Source organism: Phoca vitulina, unplaced genomic scaffold, assembly GCF_004348235.1.
Source record: "Phoca vitulina isolate PV1807 unplaced genomic scaffold, GSC_HSeal_1.0 scaffold8, whole genome shotgun sequence".
Classification (NCBI taxonomy): Eukaryota; Metazoa; Chordata; class Mammalia; order Carnivora; family Phocidae; genus Phoca; species Phoca vitulina.
Genome location: NW_022589711.1, coordinates 59,463,066 through 59,473,386, shown reverse-complemented (window position 1 = coordinate 59,473,386; position 10,321 = coordinate 59,463,066). Strand labels below are relative to the sequence as shown.

Sequence of the window (10,321 nt, the reverse complement as noted above, 5' to 3'; positions counted from 1 at the left end):
TGATAATACTTGGTAATGTGCTTTTGCCTTGGGACGTGGCAATAAACATACGACTCAGGTTTCTCACTAAGGCTCCCAACATGGGTGGATTTCCTTAACCCGTCTCTAACTAAAACAAAGTGTTTCCGAATCAGCAACCGCTGGATTGGGTCTCTTCACGCTCCGCACCGACACCCACCCTATACCGGGAAACCCAAGTGGCCCCGGCGGGCGCCCCCAAAGTGGCAACTACATATCCCAGGGTGCCCCAGGGCGGGGGGCGCTCACTCGGATTGGCCAGGGGTCGGTGACGCTCAGTGTTTTGGCCCGGACGGTCACATGTTTCCTTTGTTGTGAGCTGCCGCAAACACTGGTGGCTGGAGGGAGACGCCGGCGCTGCAGAGAGCGCTACGCTGCCGGCCGCTAAGGGAAGGCAGGGGCTGCCGCTGCTGGCCGTTTACAGCCTTCGCCGAGAGGTACCCGGGGATGACAGCTCTGGAACTAGCCGAGAGGCGAGGAACCGGCTAGAACCGGGGGCGGAGGGGCGACTGAGGTCGCGACCATGGGGGTGTCTGCAGGAGGGAAGCCAGCGTCGGCCGACTCGGAGCCAGATGTGGGGTCTAAGGAGAGATTGCGGCTGGGACTTGCACTGTCTCTGTCTGGGGCGCGGGGTCTCCAAGGCACCCTGCGGCGGGGGGGGGTGTCTTCAATGTCCGCACGGTAACGGCAGTCCTGAAGGGAGGGCACCCCCTCCTCCTGGCACTACCGCCCCGGAACCGCGGCGTTGCTGGCGCGGCCTGCCGGGGGCGGGTTGGGAGGAGCATGGCCGCCGGGGTTGGGGGTAGCAGGTGCGGGTCACCCCGCTGCCCCAGGGGCAGGGGCAGCTGGTGGACGGGGCTGGGCAGACGGGCCCCGCATGTTGCTGATGGGCTTTGAACCGGGCGCTGCTCTTTTTTTAATCGAAGGAAGCACTGAGAATGCGAAGGTCTCAAGTCAAGTCGTGTCGTTTGGTGGGGGCAACCGTTGGTCCTGTTGGGGAGGACTGACGGGGTCAAGGTGGGTCTTAGGGCATCGGGCCAGAGAAGCCCCATTAAAGCGGTTGCGAAATGTGCTAGGCACCGTCACCTGACCGTTACCCCCGCCCCCACCCCCGAGAGCCTTTGTTTACCACGGATGGCGGCTGAGCCAGCGCCGGGAACCCGGCCCTAGAGCGACCGTCCCCGGGGAGTCGGGGCGGGCGGGGGCGCAGGATTTCAGCTGGCCGAGTCTCCGCCTAGCCTCCCCACCTTCCTACCAGTCCAGGACGAGGTTTCTTAATTTAGTTCCTAATGTCCCCGCCCCCAAGTTCTGGACGCTCGGGGCGCAGACTGTTACCACAGCTGGGATTGGGCGCCTGTGGCCGACTGCGGGCGGGACGACTGGGCAAGTTCCGAGTGTTTATTGGCGGGTGTCTAGTCGCTATGCCCAAGCAGTTCTCCCCCGCCCCCTTGAAGGTGATCTGGAGGACGCGCGGGAGCGCGCGCTCTCCCCTCTGGCGCTGCTGCGGCCCAACTGGAACTAGCGGCGCGCGTTTCCGCGCGGAAGGACTGGAGCTTGAGGCCGAGCCACCCTGCTGTCCCTCGGTGACCGTTGCAGCTTCTGCCCGAGCCTTAGGCAGTTCTGGGACAGCAGCGGACGGCCCTCCTTTCGGAGACCGGAAAATTAACCCCCTTTAACTAGTGTCGCTATATTACCGAGATGGTGGAAGTCCTCTTACGAAATTGTCCTTGCTGGTTCTGTAAACAAGATTTAAGTAGCAAAATAAGGACCTTAGGATGCCTCACTCACCCCTGAGGCAGTGACTATTCACAGTTGATTTTAGTGATTAATCACTTGGTTTCAAGTAGCTTTTTCTCAACCAGCTTTTTAAGAATTACGCCTTAGTATTTGCAGCTATAGCCTTTTAGGTCCACCAGCTGAGTTTGATTTTTATTAGGAATGTAAAATAGATTTAAAATCTGCCTCGTGTCGACCAAGATTAAAATTAGAATTCTACTTTTTAAAAAAAGTAGCTTAAGGGTATTTTCCTAAAAGTTAAGAGTCTTCTATACCCCGGTTTAGGTGAATAGTTTTCCTTGTTTAGAGGACGGTGGCACATTCTTATATATTAATCCCCGTGGTAATTCAAAATTTGAGTGAATTTCAGATGTGTTGTTTTAAAATTGTAAATTAAGAGGACATTAGTAAAATCTCCAAGAAAATCATTGTAGCCGTAATGTGTTGAGGATACAATTTGCCTAATTTCATGAGTTAATAGCGTACTTGGGCTTTATCAGATTTTCTTTTCCTGTAGATTTGTAGGAATTGACCCAAGACCTAATGCATATTTGTAGAAGGTAGATGGAGTTCCCTGCGTGAAGCACAAACTGAATATGAACAGTTCTCATTTGTTATGCATTCTTAATATATTTTTGATATTTGAGTGGAGATGACTACACCATAAGGGCAGCTTCTGTGATCCCAAACTGTCTCATCACTTGTGCATTGAGGGCATTTAACATATTTAAATAAGTGCAAACTGCAAACCTCTAACCTTTTTTTTAAATCAACAGTCAAAAGCCTGCTTATCTAGACAAAGCCTGCAACTTAGTCTAAGAACAGGAAAAAGAAATATTTTGAGTTAAGGTTATAAGTTTTAATTTAAACTTCCCTAGCTTTTGTTCAAGTTGCTAAAACCTTAATGCTGTTTAAAAAAAAACAAACTTTAACTTCCTTGTTTTTCTGCCATATCATTAAAACCCAAATGTCAAGCCTGTGAAAAATAAATACTATTACATAAATGATAGCAGTTATTTTTGTATATACTTTTACCTAGAAATTTGAGATCCTTTTTCAATAAATATTTAGGTATGGACTGTATGCTGAAAAATGTAAATAAAATAGCCTTATAAGTATATCCATCTAACTATATGAAAAATACATTTTGTATGATTCTAATTGTGTGACTAAAACAAAATGTGGCCATGTGACAACTGTTGACATTTTAAAACCTTTATTCTTTCTACTACTAAAAACACAATAGCTAATCTTTTAATTGATGAATTTGTCACTCTAATTTCATCATCCAAGGGCTTATAATTTTTCAGCATTTGGCACATCTTAAAGTCTACTAATTGATGTTTAAAAGTGATTAGGCCGGGGCGCCTGGGTGGCTCAGTCGTTAAGCGTCTGCCTTTGGCTCAGGTCATGATCCAGGAGTCCCTGCATCTGGCTCCCTGCTCGGCGGGAGGCCCGCTTCTCCCTCTCCCACTCCCCCTGCTTGTGTTCCCTCTCTCGCTGTATCTCTCTCTGTCAAATAAATAAATAAAATCTTCAAAAAAAAAAAAAAAAAGTGATTAGGCCTGGGGCGCCTGGGTGGCTCAGTTGGTTAAGTGTCTGACTCTTTTTTTTTTTTTTAATTTTTTTATTGTTATGTTAATCCCCATACATTACATCATTAGTTTTAGATATAGTTAAGTGTCTGACTCTTGATTTCAGCTCAGGTCTCTATCTTGGGGTTGTAAGTTCAAGCCCCACATTAGACTCCATGCTGGGCGTGGAGCCTACTTAAAAAAAAAAAAAGTGGTTAGGCTTTACTCTTTACTCAATAGTTTCTAAAAGTTATTTCTGTAAATAATTTGTGTCACCGCTAGGTAAATAAAAATCACTGACAAAGGTATTTTTATACATAGAGAAGTCATCTGAAATACTAGATCTCAAACTTGTTCGAGTGCAGAGCAGAGGGTAGTGTCCTTGCAGATTTAATTTGATTTTAATAAAGAACATGCATTAAATACTTAAAAGAAACATGTTAGCGGGGTAAAACCAAATGACGTTAAGTTTACATGTTAAGTCTAGTGAAAAGCGTGAGTAGGCTCAATAGGCAGCTTGATTGCAGGTGTGATGCTTGATAACATTTTTTTTCCTTTGTGGGTTGGGGAATATTAGTAACCAAAAGTTTTAACGCAAGCGAGAGAAACACTGAATGGAGATATTTGATTTTTTTGTTCTGTGATTTAAGATTGTTTAGTTATAGAACCATATTGTTAAGTCTGACACATTGTTTAGGCACTGCTAAATTTTTCATCATTAGACACTTATTTTTTTTCTCTCATTAATCACAGTCAGAATGTATTGACCATTTGAATTCTAGTCAACAAGGGATAATCACTAGTTGCTGTAATCCTAGGCAAAGAAATTTAAGTGTCAGTTGGTTTCTGTTGTCTGATGGTGGGTAAATATGTTCTTGGTGGTTCCATTAAGAAAATTAAAATGTTGAAAATAACATCTTGTTTATTTACTGTTTCTTAAATTATTTTTCATTTAGCTATGTAAAATAAACTCTTCTTCCTCCCCTCGAAAAGAACAGAACATCTTGAAGACTGGACTTTAAATACTGCATTTGTAAAACTTGGTTCAGGAACCACTCACTGCTCCCAGAGTAATACTTTAAATTGAAATTTTAAGAGTGTAAATTTATAGTTTTTAAAAAGTCATTAAATAGAATGTTTCTAATAAAAAAATTAGCTTTTGAGAAAATAAGGTGGAAATATTTGAAATGTGTAAAAACTGCATGGTTTTATGTAGTACCATGTTAAGTATAATTTTCTAGTCATTTTTAAATAATGGACTTACTATGTTGTACTTTTCTGGCTTTCCTTCTTTTGCTTTACTTTATATCTATATAGCTTTATATATCTTTAAAGATAAACCTCTTCTTGGGGCACCTAGGTGGCTCAGTCATTGAGCGTCTGCCTTCGGCGCAGGTCATGATCCCGGCGTCCTGGGATCGAGCCCCGCATCCGGCTCCCTGCTTGGCTGGAAGCCTGCTTCTCCCCCTCCCACTCCCTCTGCTTGTGTTCCCTTTCTCGCTGTCTCTCTCTGTCAAATAAATAAATAAAATCTTAAAAAAAAAAAAGATAAACCTCTTCTTGGTTAGTCTTCTGGTTGTCTCTGCTATGTTTTCTGCACTCAAAGTTAAATTTGAGAAAATGGAGTGGTGTAGAGCATAGTATTTGGCAGTTCACTATCATTAGTTGTAGGAATCACAATAGTGAAAATGTTGGTTTCCTTTGCTATTTGGTATTTATTAGTCTTTAAAGCTCCTCCTTAATCCACACTATCTTTAAGACTGATGGTAATTTCTTTATTTTGTATAGGATTCCTGCATTCTAAAGGAAAATTAAGCTTGGTTGCAGTACAGCTACATTCTAGATCAATTCTGATATTATAACTCCTTTGGACTTTGTACACTGACCTCCTCTGTCCCTTGCCCTTACCTATTAGGTTGGTAAGTATTACCTTAAAACTCCGCTCAAAATGCCCTAGTAAATTGCCTTGCCCTTCTACTCCTCAAGGTAATAGTTCTAGACCAGATCAGTCATGAGAAAATTTATTCCAATCTGTGTTTTCTACTAGCAAAACACTAAAAATTTTAATCTATTTTAGTATCAGTTCTGGAGTTCTTTTTTTTAAGTTTATCTATTTATTTATTTAAGTAAACTCTATACCCAGTGTGGGGCTCGAACTCACAACCCAGAGATTGAGTTACATGTTCTACTGACTGAGCCAACCAGGCACCCCAACCCTGTAGAGTCTTGAATTGGATCTGAATCCAGTATTTGTGACCCCAGCGCCAGACGGAAAAATAAACATTTCTTTAGTTGACCTGGATACCTACATTGGCTCAGGATTTTATTGTCCACTGGGAAAAAACACTTACTTAGCTAGGATTAACAATCTCCTAATTTGACTAAGTTGAAATATTCTTTACCAAGGGTACACACAAGTTAGACTTACTTCCGGGAGTAAGGAAACATTCAAAATAACTTTTATTTCACGATTATAGCAAAATCAGGGCATACAGATACGTGTTTGTGTACATATATAGGGAAAAATCAGTAGTCCATATCTTGGTTTTCATGATCAACTTTTTTTATTTGCCTGAACTTGTTAAGACATTATGAGTTCTGTTTGTAGATATTTGGGCCAGACACCAGAATTGCTTATGTTTAATTACCATTGCCATTCCGTGCACAGTTCAAGGTTCTGGTATTTTCTCTTAAGCATTCCTCTCCTTCCCATCCACCAAAAGAAAAAAAAAGAATTGTGCTGAATTAGTTGGTTTCCACAGGTACTAAGTTTATAAGGTTTAACAAAGCAGAAGAAATAATATATATTAATGCATTAAAATGTATATATAATAATGCATTTGTATATTCTAAAATAATTATTTGAGATTCTATATGGATAATCTAGATAACTAAGGATTAAAAACTAAATTTTTTTTCTTGAATTACCAAGATATTTTCTGATTTTCTCAATTTGAATCCATACTTTTATAATACATAATGACTAAACTGTCAATTTTTGTAGTATTGCTAGACCAACTCAGAATTATTTAATGGCTGCAAACTCAGATGAGACCTCAATTACCAGACACTCTTCAAATATCCATTGCAGAATTATCACAGGATATATATTTTGTCATCTCAGTGCCACCAGTTAGCTTGCTGTTGATAATAATCTTTGTTTACTCATCTTTCAGGAAACTTTACTCCAAGATAATATTGTCAAGTAAGGAAGTTGACAAATAAGGAAACTAATTTGTATGTAAAAGAGCATAATAATATTAATTTGCTTTAAGGAATTGTTATTCAGTAATGATTTCCTATGCAAAAGTAAACTTTTAAACTATGCAAAAGTCAGAAACTGAAGTCTAAAAACTTTTTCAACATATTAGTAAATAATGCCAACTATGCATTAAGTGATTAGTATCTGATAATATATTACTGTTCTCCATTTATTTTAGGTGTGGAAATTAAAACAACACAAATATTTTGGGGATTTGATCAAGCAAATGCTAAAAAGGTATTATATTTGTAGTACTTATAAAGTATCTAAGGGGTGCCTGGGTGGCACAGTTGGTTCAGTGTCTGACTTGTGGTTTTGGCTCAGGTCCTGATCTCAGGGTCATTGAGATAGAGCCCTGTGTCAGGCTCTGCGTTCAGTGTGGAGTCTGCTTGGGATTCTCTCTCCCTCTCCCTCTACCCCTCCCACTTGTGGGCTCTCTCGCTCTCTCTCTCTCAAATACATAAATCTTTTAAAAAAAAAAAAACCACAACTAAACGTTGTTATTAGAGAATCTAAACCATTTTCCTTTCTTTAACCAGGGATTACTTAAGCCAATCAGAGTAATGGGGAACAATTCTGTCCTCAAGATCATAAAAGAAAACAGTATCACAGTCATTTCTTTTTTTTTTTTTTTTTTTAAGATTTTATTTATTTATTTGACAGAGAGATACACAGTGAGAGAGGGAACACAAGCAGGGGGTAGTGGGAGAGGGAGAAGCAGGCTTCCCGCCGAGCAGAGAGCCCGATGCTGGGCTTGATCCCAGGACGCCAGGATCATGACCTGAGCCGAAGGCAGACGCTTAACACCTGAGCCACCCAGGCACCCCGTCATAGTCATTTCTGTTACCAAATAAAGTATCTGCTCTTTTCACTTCCTCCCTCCCTCCCTCAGTCCCTCTTCTACATTTTTCTCTAGCCTTAGAGATACTAAAATAAGTTCTCTCTCCTCATTTTTCTGAGACATAGGCCAAAAAATTTTAAATCTACCTAGCAATCAGGAACTAGGTCTACAACATGCATGAGTTCTGCAGTTGGAAATAAACCCTAGAGTACTTTTAACCAGAAGAATCTTTGTGTTAAGAAAAATCTTCCTTTCAAGTGAGGGTATCACTTCAGGAATTAAGCTCCTGAAGAAATGAGGGAGGGAAAGAAAGATACTAGCTTTTCTAGACAAATGCAACTGGCAGTCAGTTGCTGACAAGACAATCTGATCACCCTTGCATTTGCTATCTTTATCTAGATAAAACTTTGTCATTGTATTTCTTTGGAACAAACATTTTCCCCTCTTATTTTGTCTAGAGATGCTTACTTAATTGCTTACGTTTTCCTGAAGGGAATGATGATACTTTGATATTTGCTAAATTTTTAGAAGAATTCTATCTGTAATTTATGTTTTGTTTGCTTGATTGTGTATGAATTCGTTTATTATAAATCTTGAACCTGTATTAGATACTGTACTCTGAGATGTGGTTAAACTTTATATTTTTAACCATTACTAGTTAAAATACTTCACTTGTGTAAAATGGGAAAACAAAAGCTAGTAAATTACATCTGGAAGCCCAAAAGATGCACTTTGAAATGCATCTCCTATTTCTAAGACCCTCCTGTGTGAATTATTTACCCTGTCATCAATAGGCAGAGTTTACATTTCGTGTTGTGGAGATTGGTTAATGGGCGAGTTCTTAGAAAGTCTAGGGAAGGTGAGGATGTACAAAAGCCAGGCCAAAGCCCCTTAGAAAGAAATAGCCCAGATCTATGAGATAGCCTATCTACATACAAAGCAGTAAACAAGTACCTTGTTGCTGTTGAATACTTTGTAATAGCAGGTGATTTTATAGCTGTTCTAATCCAGGATTTTCAGTTTTACACTGGGCGAAAGCAGTGGAAGACTTGCTAGTCAACAGTCAAGGAACTAGCTACGAGAGTAAGAGGCAGAAAATAACGTAAGACAAACCCTTAACTCCTATAAAGGTTTTATCAGCCTTATATTAATACATAACTTGCTCAATCTGCTATCTCCAAATTTATCAGATAGAGATATCAGATAACAAATACCAGACACAGTAAAATTATTGGATACAGAAAGCAGAGTACCTTTTCATTTGTTTTCTTTCTTGTCCCTTTTAGCCAAAAGGGAAATTCTTAGTTTTTGCAGTATGTTATTTTATTTTGCATTTTGTTTGTATTCTGTTGCATTGTTTTGCATTCATTTAAACACTGAGAAGGGGAAGCTGGGTGGCTTAGTCAGTTGGACATCTGACTCTTGATTTTGGCTCGGATTGTGATCTCGGGGTTGTGGGATTGCGCCCCGCGTCTGGCTCTGTGCTCAGCGCAGTCTACTTGGGATTCTCTCTCTTCCTTGCCTTCTACCCCTCCCCTGGCTTATGAGCCCCCCCGCAAAATAAGTGAATAAATAAAAAATCTTTAAACACTGAGAGAACAAAAATGTAGAACAGAAAAGGCATAAAGTTGGAGATGGTTGTCAGTAACGCCAGTAATCACACCACTAGTCAAAAACAATAATTTGTGAATTTTTTGAATCTGAAATGCGGTAAGAAATTAAGTAAGCTGATTTGAAGATAAATTCTTGTTTTGAAAGCTGACTTGTGACTGATTCAACCATAATTTGAATTTAGCTTGGTAAAGCATTAAAGTAAGTTATATTCCATATCATATTTGTTTATGTTTATCATAATTGAATGGTTATCACTTGTGATATTACATGCTTTGAACTTTTTTCAGTTTCAACAACAAAAAATTGGCATTCAGGCATAGTAGTGATCTCTCATCTATGGGAGATAGGTTTCTGTGTATTGAACCATTACTGAGATAACTTCAGATTAAAAGTGTATTTGAGATATGTGCTACTGCACATGTATGGGAGCTTGCAATTTAAAAGTGATGATATATACTATAAGTGAATTTTTAAATTTTAACACATGTATATGTGCATGTATTTGTGGATGGCACACACGTGTGGGCAGCCATAACCCAAGAAGTTGAATGACCTGTAGTAAGGCAAACATGAACTCTCTAGTCAGGAAAATCTCAAAAGAGATGGGAAGAAACATCTCCCTTTTTTTTAGTTTGTGATGATACATTTTAAAACTAATAGTGAAATATTTTAAACCCATGCAATTTTATTCATTTAGGTATTAAAATTAACAAAAGAAGATTTTTATTCTCAGGCAGATCTATTACCTAAAACCTCCAAAACATAATTAGATTACAGTTCAAAATCTGGCATTCTTGGACCATAACATATGTGTAGACAAATATTCCCTCAAATTTAAGAAAAGCTAATTTTACTGACTAAATATCCAATAATTGACATTGCTCCAAAAGCCAGTTATTCATAAGCATTCTCTTAGGTTTATTTTTACTTGTGTTTATTTAAATAGGCCTTCTACATGAGTTTCCACTGTTATCTAACAGTTTCATTATATTATAAACTTTGTTACACATTTAAAAAATAAATGACAGGGCGCCTGGGTGGCTCAGTTGGTTAAGCGACTGCCTTCGGCTCAGGTCATGATCCTGGAGTCCCAGGATCGAGTCCCGCATCGGGCTCCCTGCTCGGCAGGGAGTCTGCTTCTCCCTCTGACCCTCCTCCCTCTCATGCTCTCTGTCTCTCATTCTCTCTCTCTCAAATAAATAAATAAAATCTTTAAAAAAAAAAAAAAAATAATAA

General features: G+C 39.9%; 1 protein-coding gene across 9 annotated transcripts in view; it reads left to right on the top strand.

Moving 5' to 3' along the window:
• The first annotated feature begins 326 nt into the window (after positions 1-326).
• KLHL24 (kelch like family member 24) overlaps positions 327-10,321 on the top strand; it is an 84,358-nt gene continuing 74,363 nt past the window's right edge. For 5 of the 9 annotated variants that reach the window (XM_032407082.1, XM_032407079.1, XM_032407078.1 and 2 more), the window contains exons 1-3: positions 327-455; positions 5,157-5,287; positions 6,809-6,867. The gene's annotated coding sequence lies outside the window, so the exon portion shown is untranslated. Of the gene's footprint in view, positions 456-944; positions 1,036-5,156; positions 5,288-6,808; positions 6,868-10,321 lie in introns of all 9 variants that reach the window. The other 4 variants (XM_032407074.1, XM_032407075.1, XM_032407076.1 and 1 more) reach the window with 4 other exon arrangements.